Source organism: Pelmatolapia mariae, linkage group LG17, assembly GCF_036321145.2.
Source record: "Pelmatolapia mariae isolate MD_Pm_ZW linkage group LG17, Pm_UMD_F_2, whole genome shotgun sequence".
Lineage (NCBI taxonomy): Eukaryota > Metazoa > Chordata > Actinopteri > Cichliformes > Cichlidae > Pelmatolapia > Pelmatolapia mariae.
In genome coordinates, this window is record NC_086242.1 from 20,898,350 (window position 1) to 20,921,625 (window position 23,276).

The window sequence follows — 23,276 nt, forward strand, 5'->3', positions numbered from 1 at the left end:
ATCTTCCTTTTATAGCCGAAGCTTAAAGGGGATTTTGAAAAATGGGAGTTTTGCCTCTTTCGCTGGGTGGTAGAATAAATATCATCAAGATGAGTATATTTCCTAAATTTTAGCATATTTTTTTTTCAATGTCTTCCATTTTTTTTAAACAATCTGAACAGTCACATTTCTTCCTTTATTTGGAACAAAAAGCCACCTAGGCTGAAACAGAGTTTATTACAAAGACCGTGTAGCGCAGGAGGCAAATGTTTTGTTGTATTACTGGGCATCAAATATAAGGGCATTATTATACTGGGTAAAAGATCATGATAATTTATTTTCATTTTCATTTCATTTTCATTGTCAGTGAATCGATGCTCCCTGTTTTGGTTACTGGTTGGGCCTTGCTTGCATTGTTTTGGATGGGTTGGGGTGGCTGTTTACTAATACTGCTGTAATTGTTGTCAAATATAATTTTTTTGTCACGCAGGCGAAAATGGACTCAGGCGCAGACCAGCTGAACTAGAATAGCAGTCGTAAATTATTTACAAAACACCACGTGAAAGTATATACAGTTAAGACCTCAGCTTAAATAGCCCAGGAGTCCAGGTAATCAGGTAAATTCACGGCAGGTGCGTGGGCCAAGGGTTGGGAGCGAGAGAGAGAGAGAGAGAGACACAAACTAAAAACAACATGTAGCCTGAAACCTAGGTCCACCAAGGAGACACAGAGACCAAGACATTTTTGTTCACTAAAAAAAAAAGACCTTGACCAAAAAAAAAGAAAAAAACCCATATGATCTTATAGGTGATGTGTCTAAACGGTTTGATAGGATCCAGAGGTGACTGCCATTGGAAAGAGTTATTTTTTAAATACAGGCTTGAAAAAGTCTTCAAATATTTTGTTTTCAATTATTTAAAAGTTGTTAAAAGTAAAGTGAAATTGTTATAATTGCTATAAATTCAACAAAAAGTGAGGTGTTACCACAGAATGGTTCAGACAGCAACATTGTTTTCTTGGCCTTATGATCACACTGACAGTTTTTTTATTACTACAATTCAGGATTACTAGTAACCACAAAGTATATCATTATCTTTATCTACATGTAAATTAAAAAAATAAAAGTCTGTCTCCTGGTGGTGTCCAGTCAAACACGTCTCTGTGAAAGCTTCAATCCTACAGGCTCCAAAATCCTTCTGCTCATTTCCTCCCCCGGTTCTTGATGCTCTTGTACCATCTCTCTGTCATCCTCCTCGCTCTGTCTTTGCACTCACAGTCTTTTGTGCATCATTAACACTCATATGTGGAAAACCAAAGTTTTACTGAGTAGAAGATGATCATCAGTGACGCTGTCTTCAAAATACTCTTGTTAGAAATGTTCGACTTTAATGTGAAACATTCAGAGTTTTTTCTCTTGTTATGTTTGTTTGAAGCTGCTTCCTGTTGCCTTCAGCTGTTTGGAGTTTCTAAACTTCGACATTCTGAACCTTCTTCAGCTCTGAACAGATTATGAAACACTGAATGATTTCAAGCCCACTCTTTGTCTAATAAACTTACATCTTTCATTCCTTATACAGATTGGGGAACTGTGGTTTGACAGATACTGGCCTTGATTATCTGGCAGCAGCGCTGAAGTCCAACCCCTCATATCCCAGAGAGCTGGACCTGAGTGGAACCTACAGCTTCCTGCAGAGTTCAGGAGTGAAGCATCTGTGTGATTTCCTGGAGAATCCACGATGTCGATTTGAAACTCTGAGGTCAGTCAGCATGTTTTAGTTGTGCTGAGATGAATATGATGTGAAAGTTGTGCTGACACTAAACTGCAGACATCAGGCTGATATTATACTGATCCACACTGAGGATCTTCATGGTAAAGTCTGTTTTCTTCTTCTCTGGTTTAGTCCATTGACTGTAGCAGAACAATGTTCACATTTCAAACAGTGATACTCAACATATGGCCCGCGGCCCACACACGGGCTGCCCACCTTTCCTAATTCAGAGAGAGGGGACCCTGATTAACTGTGTAGCATTCTTCCTCACAGTTCTAAGTATCAGACACAACAATGAATAATCCACAGCTGACTCTCTTTAGCAGGTCAAAGGTCACGTCACACAGCAGTTTGTGAAACAGTTTGGAGCAGGATTTATTGCACATTTGCAAAGTGACACTGCTGCACGGCATGCTGGGTAATGCTAGCTGCTCAGTTATGGGTGTGCTAATGGCTGTGAGGCTCCGTGGCTGCAGAACACTGAAGAAGAGAAAAGAGAGATGGAGGATGAAGAAAAGAGGCGGAGATAAAGCAGAAGTTTAACTCCAGAGAGGAGCTGTGTTTGTGTGGGTGGGGCTCAGCCAGCTCCGCCCACACAGTAACAGTGAAGCAGGTGAAGAGTAATAAATAAAGACTTTAACAGCAGACAGGATTTCATAAGCTGATGTACAAACATGTAGAATGATGGTGGCAGCTACAGAAACAGGTCCATACAGACTGAAGCGTGTCTCCTTTGCATCTTCCATATTTGATACTGAGAGTTTCCAGAAGAGCAAACATCAAACACGCCTCCAAACATGTGACGAGTCAGACTGACATCATTTCTACAGAGAACAGTGTGAGCTCTCAGCAGGTCACTTCAATAAGAAGGACAATCAGTGCAGCAGGAATGACTAAACCCACTAACAGTCTGATATCCCCGTGTTTCTGTTGTTCTACAACATCATCATTAATGCTGCTCCACCACCATCACTGCAGCTGACCAATCAGCTTCTGTCATGTCATGTGACGCTCTGTGACTCAGACTGGAGAAATGCTAAATGGCTAACCTGAAGCTAACCTGAGAAACAGTCAAAGTACTGATGATTCCTACAAAGTGTGTGTGTTCAGTATGAGATAAGTGTGAATGAAACCATGGAGGACTGGGCCGTGGCTGCTCTCACACACATTTGCTGCAGGGGCGGATCTAGAGAAATGTTCTCAGGGTGGCAAAATCAAAGCCATTATTTTTGACACATATGCAGCTGTTACGTCCTGTAATATGCATTAAATATGGTTCAAATACATTGAATGTATTAAATATACATGTTTCATCTAAATATAGTCTACAACTGTATTTTCTTTAGCCCACATAATAAAACATATCACTTAGATAAAGACATTATTAACACTCACATGTGGAAAACCAAAGTTTTACTGAGCAGAAGATGATCATCAGTGACGCTGTCTTTAAAATACTCTTGTTAGAAATGTCCGACTTTAATGTGAAACATTCAGAGTTTTTTCTGTTGTTGTGTTTTTTGAAGCTGCTTCCTGTTGGCTTCAGCTGTTTGGAGTTTCCATTTTCTAAACTTCTACATTCTGAACCTTCTTCAGCTCTGAACAGATTTTGAAACACCAAATGATTTCAAGCTCACACTTTGTCTAATAAACTTACATCTTTCATTCTTTATATAGATTGGAGCGCTGTGATTTGTCAGAGATCAGCTGTGATTATCTGGAAGCAGTGCTGAAGCTTAACCCTTCGTATCCCAGAGAGCTGGACCTGAGTAACCACAAGCTGCAGGATTCAGGAGTGAAGCAGCTGTGTGTTCTTCTGGAGAATCCACAACATCGAATTGAAACTCTGAGGTCAGTCTCCATGTTTTAGTTGTGCTGTCACAGTCGATCTGTGGAACTAGCACCTTTATACAGGAAGTCTGGTTCAGCTCTTTGTAGACCTTCTAATCTCTGATCCTCTGAGTCTTACTCAGTAGATGATGCAGAGTTCTGAAGCGCGATGTGCGTAAAGATGCTCGCCCAGCTCTAACTACCTTGATGTCCAGGGGCGGATCTAGAGAAATTTTCTTAGGGTGGCATAGAAATCAAATGGATTGGCAAAATCTAAGCCTTTTTTTTCAAACACATATGCAGGTGTTTACAATGATTCAAATGCAGTAAGTATACACTTTTTTCATATATATGTAGTCTATAGCTGTCACGACTGGGGCAGCAGCCATGTGATGTGTGGAAAAGAGGACTCAAATGCAGCACTTACTAAGATGTGAGTGTGGTTTATTATGAATACAGAACACAAAGTGGGGATGGCAAATCAGAACTAAGGATAAACTAAACTGGGAGATACGAAACCATAGAATAGCAAACCTGAACACGAAGGGAGGACAGCAGGGAGAGCACGCAGAAGATTCACGGAGTAATGCAGAGAAACACGGGGAATGAACACAGAGGATGAATACAAACGACGCGACGAAGAACAGAGGCAGACACACACTATAAATACACAGAGGGACACTGGGAAATCACACACAGGTGGGAGACACAGCTGGACCTGATTAACCTGACGAGACAGGGGAACATTAACACCAGGGACCAACAGAGGGAGCACAAACCCAGAAGCCCAGTATCCAAAACCCCAAAACACAAACCATCCCAAAACAGCCCACAAATAATAATGATAATAATAATAATAACAACAATAAATACACCAAACACAAAATCACTCAGTCCACGGACTCAGAACCATGACAATAACTTAATTATTGTCTGTAGAGTTTTGATTTTATGTACTGTATAGCCTGTATAAGAAATAAATATGTAGCCCAATAAGTATAAAATTCAGAAAACTACACAACATGGGGCGGTTCATTTACAAACACAGGTCTGGTTACATCAAACACTGCTGGTTACATCAAACACTGCATGGACACTGTCACCACAGAAAAGCGGGTCCGGGTCTACCCCAACCGTAAACCCTGGATGACAAGCAAGGTTCAGGCACTATTAAAGGCACGCAACTCTGCATACAAATCTGGGGACCAGAACATGTACAGCAGAGCAAGAGCAGACCTTAAAAAAGGCATCAGAGCAGCAAAACTGGACTACTCAAACAAGCTATCAGAGCACCTCTCTGATAACAACTCCAGGAAGGTGTGGGAGGGCCTCAAACACATCACCAATTACAAAGCCAAAGGGACAAATATAGATAACATGGACATCTCGTTAGCGGAGGAACTTAACCACTTTTTTGCCCGCTTCGAGAAAACTGCAGTCATCCCCACCATGCACACCACCCTGCCCACAGCGTCCTCTGAGCACAGCCCCCACACATTTAGCCTCCAACAACATCAGGTCCGCAATGTGTTCAGAGCAGTGAATCAGAGGAAAGCTGCTGGCCCCGACGGAATACCTGGTAGAGTGCTCAAAGCCTGTGCCGACCAGCTGGCTCCTGTGTTCACCAGACTATTCAACCTCTCACTGACACATGCCACTGTCCCTCACTGCCTGAAATCATCAACAATAGTCCCAGTCCCCAAGTCCACCACCATCAGTAGCCTCAGTGACTACAGACCCATCGCACTGACTCCAGTGGTTGCAAAGTGCTTTGAGAAGCTGGTTCTAAAACACATAAAGGACTGCCTCCCACCCAGCTTCGACCCCCACCAGTTTGCCTACAGGGCAAATAGGTCCACAGAGGATGCAATTTCCACTGCTCTCCACTCTGCTCTGCATCACCTGGAGAATCCTGGGACAGTAAGGATGCTCTTTGTTGATTACAGCTCGGCCTTCAATACCATCATCCCAGACATTCTTATAGACAAGCTGGTAAACTTGGACTTCCCCCCCTCCACATGTGCATGGATCAAAAACTTCCTCACAGACCGTTCACAATCAGTCAAGGTTGGCAACCAGCAATCATCCACCCTGTCACTCAGCACTGGCTCACCACAGGGATGTGTGCTGAGTCCACTCTTATACACCATCTACACCAGTGACTGCACCCCTACGCACCCCTGCAACATCATCATCAAATTTGCAGACGACACCACTCTGATGGGGCTCATCACCAACGATGATGACACCGCCTACAGGGATGAGGTCCAGCGACTGTCAGAATGGTGTAACTACAATAACCTCACCCTAAACACCAAGAAAACCAAGGAAGTGATCATGGACTTCCGCAAAACAAGAACTGATCCCCCTCCCCTCTCCATAAAAGGTGACTATGTGGAGAGGGTGTCCTCCTTTAAGTTCCTCGGCACCTACATATCCGAGGACCTATCCTGGTCCACAAACACATCAGCCCTAGTAAAGAAAGCCCAGCAGCGCCTCCATTTCTTGAGGGTTCTGAGATGGAACAGGCTGCAGACTGAACTCCTAGTGTCCTACCGTGCCACTATCGAGAGTGTGCTGGTGCACGCCATCCCTGTGTGGTACGCTGGTTGCACAACAGCTGACAAGAAGAGACTACAGAGGATCATCAGAACTGCAGAGAAGGTGATCGGCTGTCAACTTCCCTCCCTGGACTTAATTGCCAGCTCAAGATGTCTCTCCAGAGCCAGGGCAATTATAAAGGACCACCTCCATCCAAACCACCACCTCTTCAACATCCTGCCTTCTGGAAAAAGGCTCAGATCCATCAGGTGCAAAACCAACAGACTAAAGAACAGCTTCTTCCTGTGGGCTGTCAGAACTCTTAATGCAAACTAAGAGTGTGTAAAGACTTCCCCAACACATCCACCCTGACACTGCTGCTGATCATCTATGTGCAATATCTTAGTTTTCCCATGTTCTGTGCAATATTTTTGGCTCAAGTGCAATTATTTTGGTCCCAGTCTGTTACAATGTTCCTATACATACACCATGTATATAGTGTATCCACTCACACATGTATATATATACACTGCTTTTTATTTACTTTATTTTATTATTTATTTATTTATTTTTTCCACCTTCGATGTATATTGGTTTCTTTTTCTTACTTTAGCACCTTTGTGGTCCAGCTACCCAATTTCGCTGTGCAAGAAACTGCACAATGACAATAAAAAGCTCTAAGTCTCTCTAAGTCTAAGTCTCTAACTTAAGTTTCACACTGTTTTTTGTTAGAAAACAATCACATTGTTACATGCTTAAATTACACAAAATGTCAGAAATCTGCACTGTCATGAACAAAAATTTAAACCTAATTTTTCATGATTTGTTGGATTCACCCACCGAGGGCTGAAGTACAACTGGCCATTTTTGACTCCTTTTGAGTTTACGTTTGTATTTCACCCTCAAATTGTTTCATTTTATTTTTTTCCCCTTGCCTTGTTTGGTATCATTCTTTTCAGCTAAACTGAATTTAGTTCTTTTTTCACTGACATACTGCATGACTATTACTGATCTGAAATCACACAAAGAACTTAAAAGCCTAGTAGTTTTTTTTTTACTGTAAAATAATCTACAGACATGTTGAGTAAATGTTTATAACTTGAAATGCAAATATAAATTGTACATTTTGTAAACATATACAACTATTTATCTAAAAATGCAGCCAATACACCTGCTGTTTTTTTCATTTTGTACAACCATTTAAAAATATTACTAAAACCAAAATGAGAGAATAATCAGGTGTCGCAATAAGATGCCCCACAAATGATGTGTGCCAGTAAAAAACATTGTTGGTCCACCAAAAGACAGAGGAGAACAGCACAGGGATAAACCTGCAGGCCTGACATCAGGAGGTGTATCACTCCGCTGGTTTTCTACTTAGTGACAGTGTTTACACTGCAATGTGCCTGACATTCATTAGTGCCCTCACTGACACACAAAACAAAACGACTACACAACAGAAGAACTACACAAGACAACACAACACACTAACTATGCACTGCACACTAAACGTCACAAATCTCCCACATCTAAAAACTCTCTCTCGCTCTCACCTGCTTGCTCTGTCTTGCTGCCGTTACTGTCACTCCCAAAACTCTCCCCTCTTCCTAAACAACCAAATCCCACGTGTTGACTTTTTTTTTATGGGTCGACATGGTACATTTTTGCACCGATAGGAAAGAAGTGTTTTTTTTCTTTCTTTACTGTTTTTCGCGCTGTCCTTAGAAAACGCTTAAAACACACACACAGAAAAACATGATGACAGTATTTAGAAAAAAAGCGTGGCTTATATATGTTATCATAACTCTGGATTTACTGGCCTGTAATTAAAATTTAAAAACTTTGAAGTCCGAACTTTCAATGTGGGCTGAAATAGAGACTCAGCGTGGCTGCAGCTTGTTGCTATGTCAGCTTAGATCAGTCATGTGATTTGGAGATGCAGCGTGTAACAACCAGCCACCTGTGTAAAATCCGAAATTCCCATGGTGTTGTTCAAAATGTGCTCTGGCACAATCATAAGCATCGCTTACTACTGAAAACAAGAAGAAAGCCGGTCCTGCTATGGGCTGCACCATTTGTTAATGGTGGAGGGGGTTACACTATGCAATATATTCAGTTTTAGCATTTATATTCACTGTCTTTTTTTTTGTTTTTGTTTTTTTTTGCCTGTCCCGTTTGGTTCTTTTGCCATCAGAATTATTGTCTAAAGGCGAAGAAAGATGCCCAACGGATTTACTTTACCAAATGGACCATCCCAGCCTTGCCGTAATGGTCTATTTGATTCACCTTTTATTGTTTATTTTATTTTATTTTTTTATTTTCACTTGCTAGATGCGGGACAGACTTGAATGAGGAAAAGAAAAGGGAGAAAGAAAGAGGGGGAAAAAACAGCGGAGAAGAGGGACGGGGATAAAGGGCAAAAAACCCCAAAAACCAACAAAATAAGCAGACAAAAATACATATATCAATCACCTGGATCACCTGTTGAGAAAGAAAAAAAGAAAACAAGCAGAAGAAAACGAGAGCAATAGAATAAACAACATCACGATGATATATGGGAATATAACAGTAATATCAACAGCGCACAGTGTGCTTTGAGGTAGGAGCCAAAAAGGGTGTAGTTTGTGTGTGTGAGCACCCGTGTGTACACCTGTGAGCATGGACGTGCTTGTTTTTAAAAGGTTCCTTCATGTAATGATCTGTTAGAGGGTGTGGGGAGCCACTGCCCCGTCCACCAGGGCATGAAGCAGGTATGGAGGAGATCAAGACTCCAGACATCCAGAGGCCCCCAGAACACAAGAGACCAAGGAAGACCAACAGAGGGGCAGCCGCGCCACTATCCCAGAAAGAGCTGAGGAGAGTCCCAGATGAGGGGTCACTCAGCAGCCGCGGAGCAGAAGCCAGGGGGGGTTGCAGTGACGTGCCCGTGAGCTCCGCCAGTAGCCAGCTGTGCCAGAGTTACCGAGCCCCAGGCCGAGAGGCCGAGGGCACCCCACCCCCGAAGTGGCCCGAGCAAGCCCCAGGCTCCAGGCCCCGATAGGCAGCCACCAAGGAGTGAGCCGGTGTGTACCTGGACGCCCATCCCGGGACACAAAGAACCACCAACGCACCGATGTCTGAGGGCGTCTGCCACCGGCAGGGGAAGTGGTGGGGGGAGATAGGCCTCCATACCTTGGAGGGCCTGAGATGTCCCCAGAGAGGTGGCGTCTGATATCCAACCTGACATATAGACACAGACATACAGGCACACACAGATACAAACATCCATTCCCACCCTCATGCTCTCATATGCAACTACTCAACACTCAACCAATGTGGAGACAGACATAGAAAGACATTGTACACACAATCACACTCCCCAAGCGTACTCTAAGAACCGGGTCTAGGTACCCTTGCCCCTGGAGGGGGAAACTGCACCCAGACCCAGGTGGTGTTACCCTTTTCCCTGCGGTGGGGAGAAGCAGACCGCCCCGACTCTGCAGCAGCAGGGAGGCCCCACATTCCAGACCTCAGTCAGACGGCCAACTCCTCCTCCTAGCCCCCCCGCTCCAGCAGGCCGCAGAGACCGGGGGTGTGAGAAGACTCCAAACCTCCCTCCACCCGCTCATATGTAGTGTTGATGCATGTGTGTTCTAAGGTGCCTTTAAAACCCAGGAGGGCATGGAGCTACCTGCCAGAGAGCAGCAGGTAAGCGCATAGCCCCTCCTGCTAGCCCTCAATGTCTACGTGTATTTAAAATTGAGAGGTGGGCAACGACGCCAGGGGTGAGGTGTACACCCTGATGGTCTTTTGGAGTCCGTGTAGCGTGCCCACCCCCAAGATCCTATATGTATGTGTTATGAGAGTGTGAGTAATGTGAATGTCTACGTTGTGAGATAAAATTGAGGCACAGGCAGCCAGAAGGGGACAGAGGGGGGGATGCCTCCCCTGCACCCTGGTGACACACCTTTACCCCAAGGCCCTGCATGTGTGGGTGATTGTGGTGGAGCGGGAAGAGGGAGGCAGCTGGAGATGGGGAGGGAAGGAAGGGAGGGGCAAGTGACCCCTCCCTGGGGCCAGCTCCCCCGCTGACCCCAGTAGGCACCCCCATACTCTGCAACCCGCCAGGGAAAGGGGGCCCAGGCCCATCCAGACCGGGGCCCAGTGCAGCAGCGCCGTCCGGCCCCACAGAGTCCGGGACAGCCCACCCGACCCCACCACAGAGAAAACTGCACCCACCCCATCATCCACTCATCTTCCAGACTACACAAGACAATAGACGCCCAGGCTGAGATCTTCCTCCACCTCTCCTGTATCTCCCCCTCCTGGAGAGTGAGTTCCTGAAGAGAGGAGAACTCCTGCAAGATGTAACAACCTCCCCCACCAGTTGAAGAGTCCCCCAGGTGGCTCGATGCACTGGCGGCACCCTGCGCCAGGGCTGGGCCCCCATACACCCACCCGCCCACAACCCCGGCAACACACCAACCAGGACCCAAGCTCCCGAGGCCCAGCCAGGGCCCCAGCCCAGAGATGGAGCGCCCCCAGAACCTCACGCCTGTCCCGGACCCACCCAGGGGCAGCCAGGCTACCAGGTCAGTAACCCACGTCCGTCAGCACAGACCCTCCCCTAGCCCCGCTGCACGCAGCCACGAGGAAACCATCACCTAAGAGCCAACAGAGCCCTTAATAGGCCATGACCGCTACTCCGGGTTGAGCCCCCCAAGGAGGATGCTCCTGGGGAACCCCCCGATGCCCTAAGCCTGTCCCTACCCCCACACCAATCACAACAGCGAAGGTGGGACCAAACTATGACCCCCAGGTGATGGAGCTGATCAAAGGAGCCCAGAGCAATTGATCTGATGTGGTGGCAGAGGCTGTATCAAGACTAATGTAATCTAATAGATAATTTCTATATTGGTTAGAATTAAGATTATTTTTATTTTTCCAGTTCATGAGGACTGTTTTCTTGGCTATGCATAGGGCAGTGAAAACCATATGAGCTATATTCTTTTCTGAAGTGACATTATCTAAGCTGCCCAACAAACACACTAAAGGGGAAGTTGGAATGTTACATTTCAGACACTTTGATGTCTTCACATATCTCGCGCCAAAACTTCTGAACTGGTGGACAGAACCAAAGAGCGTGGATATAATTGTCCGGTGAATTGGTTTGGCAGTGTGAGCAGTTGTTGGTAGACGTAAAGCCCATCTTGAACATCCGATGACCTGTTTAGTGCACTCTATGTAGTATTTTGTATTGAATTAATTGAAGACTGGGATTTCTAATTAGATGAAAGGTTTTTAAGCAAATCTGAGACCAGAAGTTTTGGTCTATGTTAACTGATAAATCCGCTTTCCATTTTGCAATAGGAAGTGATATTGATTCATCTGTTTTAGAAAGCATTCTGTATATTTTGGATAGCAATTTGGGGGTTTTAAGAGTAAGAAATTGAACCACACTTGGTGGTGTTTGTAGTTCAACTTAACCCGGTTTAAATTTCTTTTTTACTATGGATTTAATTTGTTGATATTCTAAAAATCTTTTCTTGTTGATCCCATATTGTGTAACTAGTCTGTCAAATGAAATAAATTCTGTTCCTTCTAGTATATGTTCTAAATATTTGATTCCTTTACCACTCCAATCTGAAAAGTTTATCATATTATTGTTTTGTAATATGTCAGGGTTGGTCCAGATAGGTGTACGTTTACATGGGATTAATGAAGACTCTGTCAACTTCAGAAACTCCCACCATGCTGTCAGAGAAGAGCTAATGTTGACGCTTTTGAAGCATTCATGACGTTGGATGTTTGAGCTGATAAATGGTAGATCTGAAATCTCTAGATTATTGCAAAGTGCTTGTTCTACATCTAGCCAAGGTTCATCTAAGAGGGTATGTTTTAGCCATCCTGAGATAAACTGAAGCCTGTTGGCTAAGAAGTAGTGGTGAAAGTTAGGTAGTTCTAATCCTCCTTTATCCTTGGTCTTTTGTAGTGTTTTTAAGCTTATACGTGGGGGCTTATTTTTCCAAAGGAATTTGGACATATATGAATCTAGAGATCTGAACCAATCTTGTGGCGGTTTAGTTGGGATCATTGAGAATAAATAATTTATTTTTGGTAAGACCATCATTTTTATAGCGGCAACCCTTCCCATAAGTGATATGGGTAGACATTTCCACCTAGCCAGATCACCTTCTATTTTCTTTAAAAGTGGAATATGGTTTAATTTAGTTAGATCTGCAAGCTTGGGAGAAACATTAATACCTAAATATTTTATATTTCCCGATTGCAGTGGTGTAGAAGAGGAATTATGGAAGGAGCAATTAATCGGAAGGACTGTAGATTTTGACCAGTTAATTGAGTAATCTGATATTTTTGCAAAAGAGTTTATCAATTCAATCACCCCAGAGATATTGGTTTGTGAATTTTGGAGAAAGAGTAACACATCATCCGCATAAAGGCTGATTTTATGTTCCACGTTCTTGCATTTTATTCCCTTAATTACTGAATTCTGTCTAATTGCTGCTGCTAGTGGTTCAATTAAAATTGCAAACAGTGAAGGGGAGAGTGGGCATCCCTGCCTGGTGCCCCTCAGGAGACAGAAGCTGGAGGATGTCTGGTCATTTGTTCTGACACAAGCTGTTGGGGAATTATATAATATTTTTAACCAGTTAATGAAAGAGGATCCAAAACCAAATTTGTGTAAAGTTGCAAATAGAAATTTCCAGTTAACTCTGTCAAATGCTTTTTCTGCATCTAAAGAAAATATTGTAGTTTCAAGGTTTTTACTGTATGAGTACTCTATCAAATTAAGTAATCTACGTGTATTTGTTGATGAGTGCCTACCTTTTATGAAACCAGTCTGGTCAGGATGAATTAAGAGGGGGGTTATTTTCTCTAGTCTCTTTGAGAGAGCTTTGCAGATTATTTTAAGGTCTACATTTATAAGGGATATTGGACGATAGCTTGAGGGATATACAGGGTCTTTGCCTGGTTTTAGCAGGAGAATAATGTTTGCAGAATTCATATTTGATGGAAGTCTGCCCTTTTCTTTGATTACCAACAACGTTCTGTAAAAAACTGGTGCTAGAATCGCCCAGAATTGTCACGGCGAGTGAGATGAGCCGTGTGGAGATGATAAAGGAGGATCCAATTGCAGGCACTTGTAAAGGTGTGAAGGTGGTTTATTGAATAAATGGCAAAGGGAAAGTGGCAAACGTAGACAAACTAAACTATACTGGAAAACAACTAAACTACAGCGCAGAAACCAGAACACGAACATGAAAGAGGGCGAGCAGAGGCAGACGATGGTAGACAGCAGGGAAACACACAGATGAAGCAGGGTGGATACACAGACGGACCAGCAACTACAAAGACAGAGGACGCGACTTAAATACACACAGAGAACACAGGGAGATTACACACAGGTGGGGAACACAGCTGGGAATAATCAACAAGACGAGCCAGAGGTAAAACTGAACACACTCACATGAGACGCAGACCTTCACAATAAAACAGGAAATGAGAACACTACACCAAGACGCAGACCTGACACTGAGAGACAGACAGAGAATGACACATGGAACCTGAACTAAACTAAACGTGAGATACAACCGAGAACAAATCCTTAAACATGAATAAACAGAAACATAGAATTCAAATAATAACCAACATATCACAAAGGTAACAAAATGATCATACAAGAATAAACCAAAACATAAGAACTCAAAATACTGGGTCGCACCGACCCAGAACCGTGACAAGAATTCTTTGTAGAATTCTGCAGGAAAGCCGTCTGGACCTGGAGCCTTATTATTGGGCATACTTATCAGGGCTTCCTGGAGTTCACCTGATGTCAGTGGCGAATCCAGTGCCATTGCTTGAGTGTCTAATAATTTTGGAAGAGTTATGTTGTCCAAAAACTGATCAATTTCCTTTTTAGATGGGTTTATTTGTGGTGAATACAACGTTTTATAGAAATCCCTGAAAATGTTATTTGTTTCAGTTCATATATTGTGTTCCCAGATGAATCTTGAACAGCACATATAGTTGTTTTTTCTTTATTTATTTTTAGTTGGTTTGCTAGAAATTGACCGGATTTATTACCATGTTCATAATTTTGTAAGCGTAGTCTTTGTACTAAGAATTTTGTTTTTTTTATCAATTATCTCATTTAATTCTAGTTTTGTTTCTCGTATTTTGTTCAATGTTTCCTGATCTTGGTGGGACGCGTAGGCTTCTTCTAGTGATTTGATGGTTTTTTCTAATTCCTGAATATTTTCGTTTTCTTTTTTCTTTTTATGTGATGAGAAAGAAATTATTTTACCTCTCATCACATTTCCCTGCTTCCCATAGAACAGAAGCTGATGTTCCGGGAGTGTCATTATAGTCTAAATATGAAGTCCACTCTTTTTTAAAATATTTAATAAAGTCTTCATCTTTAAGCAGTGATGTATTAAATCTCCAGTTTTTACTTGGCGTAGTATTATTCTTGTGCATTAGTGTTAAAGATACAGGAGCATGATCGCTGACAGCTATAGGGTGAATCTCAGTGTCTGAAATGTCGCTCAGCAGTGAGCTACTGACCAAAAAATAATCCAGACGAGAGTAGGAGTGATGGACATGTGAGAAAAAAGTATATTCCTTACTGGTTGGGTGAAGGGAGCGCCATGCATCGCAAAGACCAAAGTCGCTCATATACTGTTTGATTATATTTGTGGATTGCCAATTGCGCCGAGTTCCTGCTGTATTGAGCCTATCCATTTGTTCATTTAGTCCAAGGTTGAGGTCGCCTCCAAGAACAAGTGTGCAATCTAAGTGTTCAGAGAGTGCACTGAAAAAACCGTGAAAGAATGAAGGATCATCAACATTTGGACCATATACACTTACAATACATAGCTTTTTTATCAAGTATAGATAGTTTAATGATTAAGAATCTGCCCTCTGGATCTATAACTGTATCGAGTACTGTGAAATTAATATTTTTATGTATTAGAATTGCTACTCCCCTTTGTCTAGAATTATAACAAGCTGAGAACACATTAGGAAACTCAGGTGTTTTAAGTTCATTCGAACCTCTAAGAGGTCTGTGGGTCTCTTGTAAAAGGACAACATCTGCCTGTAGTTTTTTGAGTTGGTTAAATATTTTTAACCTCTTTTCTCTGGAGCCAGCTCCATTTACATTCCATGTAACAAACCTCAGTGCACCCATAGATGTCTGTGTATAACTAGGGGTGTATGCTGTGTGTGTCGCTTAGACAGGTGGAGAGAATACATCACTTGTTCGTAAATAAAGAGAAGGAGAGAGAGAAAAAAAATGTGTGGCGAGATGCTCCCTGAGTCTGACTATGTGTGTGCATATTTACTAATATGAGTACGCTTGGCTTAAGTGTGTGTATCCTATACGACTGTGTGCGCTGTCTGACTGATGTAAATGTGCTGCCGTTGAGCGCATGACTGTGCGTGATCGTGCTGTTCGTATGTGTCGAAATAAAGGATGTTTGTGGATGAGTGTGGAAGCAGGTGATCGAAGCAGTGAAAGAGAAAAAAAAAGAAAGAAAGAAAGAAACCAAGGACAAGGGTGAGCAGCATAAAAACAAGAGGGGGAAAAAGAGGGAAAAAAACGAGAAGAAAAAAACCCAGAAACATTCCAATCAAACCATTGACGGAGAGTGACGGTGTTAATTCTGCTATGAAATCACACTTAAGATGCGATTTGATACTGATAAGTTAAACAGATGTTAATGCAAGTTAGTGTGAGTGGATACGGAAAGGGTGTAGCGGATTCTTATCTGGCGTGAAGTTAATACAGCCATGGAGTGATGTCGGGGTCGCGGTGGAGCTGTCCGTCCACGTACAGCCGGTCCACAGCGATGACAGCGCGGGAGCCCTTCTGGATGAAGCCGCGTCGGATTGGGAAGAGGACCCTGCGTCGTTCCAGGATCTCTTTGGGGAACTGGTCGTTCACGCTGAAGTCGGTTCCTTTTAATTCCCTGCCGCGGCTTTTCACCTGTTCCTTTTGTTTGAAGTGGCCGAATTTGGCCACAATAGGACGTGGTCTCCCGGCCGCAGCCCGAATGGGGCCGAGGCGATGTACCCTATCGAAGACGATGTTCTTCACCGTGTCCTCCAGCAGCTTCAGGTGGGTTTTGATGAAGCTTTTTACTGTAGTCTCCGCGTCCTCTCCAGCGGCTTCTGGAATACCAGAAAATACCAGATTATCACGCATGCTACGAGCTTGTAGATCAATAACTGTCTCTTTTATTTTTTTATTTTCTCTATTTAGCTGAGTAACATTGTCTGTGAGACATTTCACCGACTCCCTTAGCGTGGCATTTTCAGCAGCGAGCGTTTCCACCTGCTGCTGGCTGAACTCCAGGGATTCTCGCAAGGATTTAAATTCCCGGTGAAGAATCTCCACCAAGGACAGCCTTGCATCGAAACTGGACAATCGTTGGTCGATTGACTCCAGTATGTCGACAATATCTTTGCCGGCTGGCGATGTTGTGCTGGGGGAATCTGCCGGGCGAAGTCTTTTCGACGACGGCGTGTCAGGTTTGGCCGGGGAAGCTGCACACTGAGCCTTCTTCATCACGAGATCCTGGAAGCACTGATCAATGTAATCTTGGAGAGCCTCTAAACTCTCCCCGTTGTTCTCCAGGGTGTTGGAGATGATTTAGACAAATGTTGTTAGTTATAAGACAATTGATAAGTGTATTTGGTAATACTGAAGCTTAAAGGAATTTGTTCAAATCTAAACTACCATTCGCTTTAATTTTCCGCCAAAATCTCCGGCGTCTGACGTCAGTTACAACATGAGTCGCTTACCTTGTCCGTCACTTCCGTCACTTACCTCTCACTCCGCCTCTTTGTTCTTTTTTTCTTTATATTCACTGTCAACTGTAACTACGCTCAAACTGTTAATGCTATCTTATTTTAATAAACAACACTGTCATATGCAAAACTGGAGTGGCAAGGGATCATTTTAGGGTGGCACTTGCCACCCCATGCCACCCTTCTAGATCTGCCCCTGTTGATGTCCAGGTGTCTTCCCTGCTTGTCCTGATACAAATAAACCTGAGTAACCTTCCAGGTTAAATCTCATCAGTCACACCTGTTGAACAGTGTCTTCACAAAGCCAAAGCTGACTCCATCCTTATGATGTTCTTGTTGTGGACAGTTACAACCCTTTCTGCATCCTTGTTGAAACTATGATGGTAGTATCTTCCTCTGCCTTTGGCTGCTACCACAGGTGCAAAACATTTCGTCGACATTGTTGTTTGTTGGGACAAAACTTACAAACATACAGTGCAGCACTTCAGAGTCACACTGCTGTAAATCTGACAAGCTGAACACATTCTGTACTGTACAGGAGACACGGCACGAGATTGATTCACAATGGTCTACAGCCAATCAGGACGCAGAACACAATGCGCTGTAAAAAACAAAAAGCATGCAAAATTGCACAAAAAAGATCAGCGGAACAGCGAGGCCGCCAAAGGTGAACTGCGTTATAGCGAGGGACCACCGTATATATCGTTGTCGGGACGATAAATGTCTTTGAACTTGTGTCAGAAGACGAGCTGCAGCTTTCTGGACCAGCTGCAGTCTTGCTAGGCAGGTCCGACTAACTCCAACATATAAGGAGTTACAATAATTAGGCTGGGATGTCATGAAAACCTGGATCGCCCGTTCAAGGTTTTTAAAAGATATAAATTATCTCACCTTAGATAAAAGCCTCAGTTTGAAGAAAGACAGCTGTACAACTGAGCTGGTCTGTTTTTCAAAGGTGAACTTGCTGTCAAATATGAGCCCCAAATTTAATAATGCGATTTAATAAAAGACCTGAACCAGTCTAATAGAGTGCTCTTGATGCCGCAATGCTCCAATGGTGAGATCCAGATGCTGTGGTCAACAGTGTCAAAGGCAGCGGTCAGATCCAAAAGCACAGCTGAGTCTCCTGAGTCAGTGGCTGATAAAAGATCATTAAGAACTTTTAAAAGTGCAGTTTCAGTGCTGTGAAGAGCTTTAAAACCAGACTGAAACCTCTCCATTTACAAAAGACTGCAGCTGAACAAATATAATCTTTTACAAAATCTTCGACAGAAAGGGAAGCTTTGAAATAGGCCTGAAGTTTGAGCAGACAGAGGATCCAGATTAGGTTTTTTTGAAGTACAGGCTGTACAACACCTGAACTAAGACTGCTGTTAAAAATCGCTAAGATGTCGGAACCAACAACCTTTCAAATCTTTTTTTTAAATATGTGTTGGAACAACATCATTTGGACAAGATGATTCTTTAAAATTCTAAATAATTTAGCGCCCAGCTATCTTTCCGAACTCCTCCGTTTGTCCAATCCCAATAGAGCACTAAGATCTTCCAATCAGATGCTCCTAGCCGAGTCTATCCAGTCTTTAAAATCCCATCTTAAAACCCACCTTTTTACTTTGGCTTTTGATTCTAACTAGTTGGCTGTTATCTGGCTTGTTTTGTTGTCACCTATTGTTTCCTGCCCTGTTTTCTTATTGTTTATTTTAATTGTCTCATGCTTTTACTGACTGTGAAGCACTATGGTCAACTTTGTTGTTTTTAATATGTTCTATATAAATAAATTTTGATTTGATTTTGATTTGATTTTATACCATCACATAGAAAGGTCATATGAAGGCCGGCCGATCATAGATCAAAGCTGTTTTATCTTATTGATAAAAACTGCAAGAACCTTTCACAAGTTTCTGAGGAACTATAAATATGAGAAGCTGGAGAAATAATTGAAAAAAAGAAGCTGAGGATTGTTGGAGCATTTCTCAATAATATTAGAAACAGCTTTTGACTTTTCTGCTTTGACAGTGTCCTGATACCTGTACAGACGGTCTCTCAACATCAGAAAAGACACCTGCATCTTTTTCCCACTTACTTTCAGCTAGAGCTGGGCGATAGAACGATAACGATATATATTGCAAAATAACTTTTACTCGATAGAAAAATTTAACTATTGCGATAGACCTCATCTCTCTTGCTCTCTTAAAAAAAAAAAAAGAACAGCCAATCCAAATTAAGTAGTGCAGAGCCGAACCAATCACAGCCGCAGCGTCACGTCACGTGACTTTTTATGTACAGCACAAGTGCCAAGCCGCACATGTGTATTTGTTTGGGAAGCAGCCAGCCGCCGTGCCGCCCGGGTAATGGAGGAAATGAGTGTGAGAGATTGTCGAACGGAAGGGCCATAGAGTAGTGTGAAGGTATTTCGGCTATTTCAAGTCTGACAAAAAAACAGAGTAGCGCGCACTGTAAATTGTGCCGAAAGGAAGTCTGGAAATACAATAAACCGGTGCATGCTCAATCTCTGACTGAAAGCGCTAATTCGTCATTCGGCTTTTGTCAGACTAAAGTTTATCTCTATATTTATTTTCTTCATATATATATATATATATATATATATATATATATATATATATATATATATATATATATGAAGAATGTTCAGTTAGCATCTTTATTTTAAAACTGTTTGAAAAGCTAAGCTATACAACAAGGAGAGATTGAGAATTTCCTTTTAGTTCTCAGTTTATTTGATATTGACAAAAGTTTGTCTGTTCTTCTGTAAAACAAACTAAGATTTATTTTTAGAATTAATATTTTGTTTCTAAGTGGAATTGACAATTTAGTAGTCTGTTTTGTTTGTTCTGTTTTGAAACTTAAATGCTTTAGTGGCTGCCTTTTGTGTAGTTTGCAATATTTGCCTATTTATCTGAAAAAGTCTCATGTTCCTTAAGTACATCTACCCTGTTGAACTTATTATGGGAAATAAATATTTAAATCAAAAGAAGCTAAATATTTAAATCAAAACATTTTACTTGTGAGCAACGGCACATTTAAATCTTACAAATATAGTTATTTGGCTTATATCGTGATATATATCGTTATCGCCTGAAATGAAAAAAAAAAACATATCGTGATATGAAAAAATCTTATATCGCCCAGCTCTACGTTCAGCCTTCCTTCTCTCTCGTCTGGCTGAACGAGCGGCCTCGTTTATCCACGATTCGATTGTGGTTTCATAGTTTTAAAAGGAGCAACCTCATCAAGGACAGTTTGGCATTTATCATAAAAATTAGATGTCATCTGCTCGGTACCATCGCCGAGGGGAGATCCTAAACTTTTTAAAAGCAATAGAAAATTGTTCTGTTGCAGATGGGTTAAATAGACAACAATGGGGTGTTGGAATAAGAGGAGTAAAATGGCAGTGAGATAAAATATATCAAACACAACAGTGAAAAAACAGCATCACATGTTTTCATGTAACCCTAAAGACAGCACAAGATCCAACGTATGACCCTGTTTCTGGGTCGGGCCCAACACAAACTGAGCACGGCTGAAGGAGTCTATCAAACTTAAAAAGTCTCTGGCCAGTAGATTGGAGGGACAACACATGAATATTAAAATCTCTAACAATTAAAAATTGATCACAGCTTGGCACCATAGCAGCTAAAAAGTCTTGAATAAAATCCTTGTGATATTTTGGAGGTCTGTATACAGCTGCACCGAGTGTCGGCCGGGACGTCCCAAACAACAAACATCACAAGTTCAAAACTTGAATAAGAGTCAGTTAAGAGTTGCTTGCATGCGAGCTTCTTCCTAAAAACAGCCTCCACTCCACCACCACATCCTGTCATCTCACAGTCAGAAGGTAAATGTTCAATAAAACAGCTGGACTCATCGGCTCTCTGCCAGGTTTCCAAGCATTAGATCCAGTTCCTGATTAGTGAAGAAGTCCTTAAGAATAAAAGTTTTGTTTGCTAGCGATCAAGTATCAACAAGACTGATTCTTAGTGGTATCGGTGGCTCATCGGCCGATGTGGGTGCCCGACCTATCGGCCGTAGTTTCTGAGGGTTTACTCCACCTGAGCATAGATGGGGAGGACGCTGGGCGGGTTTATTGTAGTAAGCCCAACAACAGGTGTCAGACAGGTGTAAGCCATATCCAGAGAGCGCCAGTAGTTGATGCGGTCGAATCCAGTCGGGTTAGGGTGAGGTGTTTTTCCAAGTCGTGCCAAGGTAGCCTTCATTCTCACCAATAAGCCACTGCATTTCCCACGGCGTCTACGGCGCCCTCTCAGTTGAGGTCCCTCTCTCTCGCACTTTTTTTCTGTTGCACTCCGCACGCGAGCCTTGTGCTTTGCGCTGGGAAGAGGGGGGAGGGGCGGTAGTTACACTCGCAGTAGCACAGGAACAGAGCAGGAGGGAAAGAGAGAGAAACGGAGCCAGGGACAACAACGTCACATTAGAAATGTATTTTGATCATCCACAACTATTTTCAGTTGCGGATGATAAAGGATTCAGAAAGATTATTCATGCAGGCCCATATGACAGAGAATCTGCATCTTATTTTTGTTTTCATATTTTAATTTATATTTAATTGTGTTGAGGTTTGCAGTGTTTTGTGTTGTTTCACTTTAAATTTGTTTAAAAGGAAAAAGCTGAAAATTTAAATAGTTAAAAGTTGAAATGTAAATAGTTGTTTTTTGTATTATATGATTTATTTATTACATTTTATGAGGAGTGAATGAATAAAAGTACATTTACAGTGGCCCCTTGAGACAAAGCATGTACAAACTCCAAAACACGTAAAAACTCTGAAACACGTAAAAACTCAGAAGCACGTAGAAACTCCAAAACACGTACAAAACACAACAGAAGTGCTCCAGGATGCTAGGCGCAGTGTTGAGCTTTTGTTACCTAGTGGCTACAGAAGCCAGGAAGTACGATTTGGTGTGTGGTAGTAACAGGTAAATGAAATTTTTTTAATTATTTGAATATATATGAGTGCTTGTGTATAAATACACAAACAATACACATATGCTTTCAGTTGTGTAATTTAAGTGATCTAGGTAGCTCTGTTTTGGAAGTTTAGTTAACGCTGGAAATGTGTTTTGGAGTTTGTACGTGCTTTGTCTCTAGGGGCCACCGTATATATTTATATATAAACATATATAAATAAAATCACTTTTTTTACATTAGTAATTCCTTTTGTGCATAATTTTATATTGTTGTTAATAATAAATTAATTAAAGCAAAACAACCTGCAGAGTTTTTTAGTGAGCCGAGCCGAAAGATCCGGTTCTCTAAAAAGAGCTGGAAATCCCATCACTACTGGACTCGAGCTCCTCCATGGCCGTATCCGCGCTACTACGTGAAGTGCTGGGTATGGGTAAAGATGTTATTGTCGACCGCTCACACAGGAGCCCTATCCCGAGAAAACCAGGTGGTAACCCACATGCCGTCATAGCCGAGCTTCACTACTACCAGGATTGTGTGGAATTTCTACGCCGTGCCAAGGCCCAAGCCCCGCTTCAGTTTAACGGACAATCTATTGCAATATCCCTGGATTTTACATCCTCAGTGGCCAATGTCTTGTCTTTTTTAACAATCTGAACAGTCAATTTCTTCCTTTATTTGGAACAAAAAGCCACCTAGGCTGAAACAGAGTTTATTACAAAGACCGTGGAGCGCAGGAGGCAAATTTTTTGTTGTATTACTTGGCATCAAATATAAGGGCATTATTATACTGGGTAAAAGATCATGATAATATTTTTTCATGGGTAACACTGGAACAGTGAATCGATGCTCCCTGTTTTGGTTATTGGCTGGGCCGTGGTTGCATTGTTTTGGATGGGGTGGGGGGGCTGATTACTAATACTGTTGTAATTGTTGTTAAATATAATTTTTTGTTCAACAAAAAAAAGAAAAAAACCCATATGATCTTATAGGTGATGTGCCTAAACAGTTTGATAGGATCCAGAGGTGACTGCCATTGGAAAGAGTTATTTTTTAAATACAGGCTTGAAAAAGTCTTCAAATATTTTGTTTTCAATTATTTAAAAGTTGTTAAAAGTAAATTGAAATTGTTATAATTGCTATAAATTCAACAAAAAGTGAGGTGTTACCCCAGAATGGTTCAGACAGCAACATTGTTTTCTTGGCCTTATAATCACACTGACAGTTTTTTTTTATTACTACAATTCAGGATTACTAGTAACAAAAAAGTATATCATTATCTTTATCTACATGTAAATTAAAAAAATAAAAGTCTGTGTCCTGGTGGTGTCCAGTCAAACACGTCTCTGTGAAAGCTTCAATCCAACAGGCTCCAAAATCCTTCTGCTCATTTCCTCCCCC

General features: G+C 42.1%; 1 pseudogene; it reads left to right on the forward strand.

Moving 5' to 3' along the window:
* LOC134615929 (NACHT, LRR and PYD domains-containing protein 14-like) overlaps positions 1–23,276 on the forward strand; it is an 851,239-nt pseudogene that overhangs the window by 824,725 nt on the left and 3,238 nt on the right.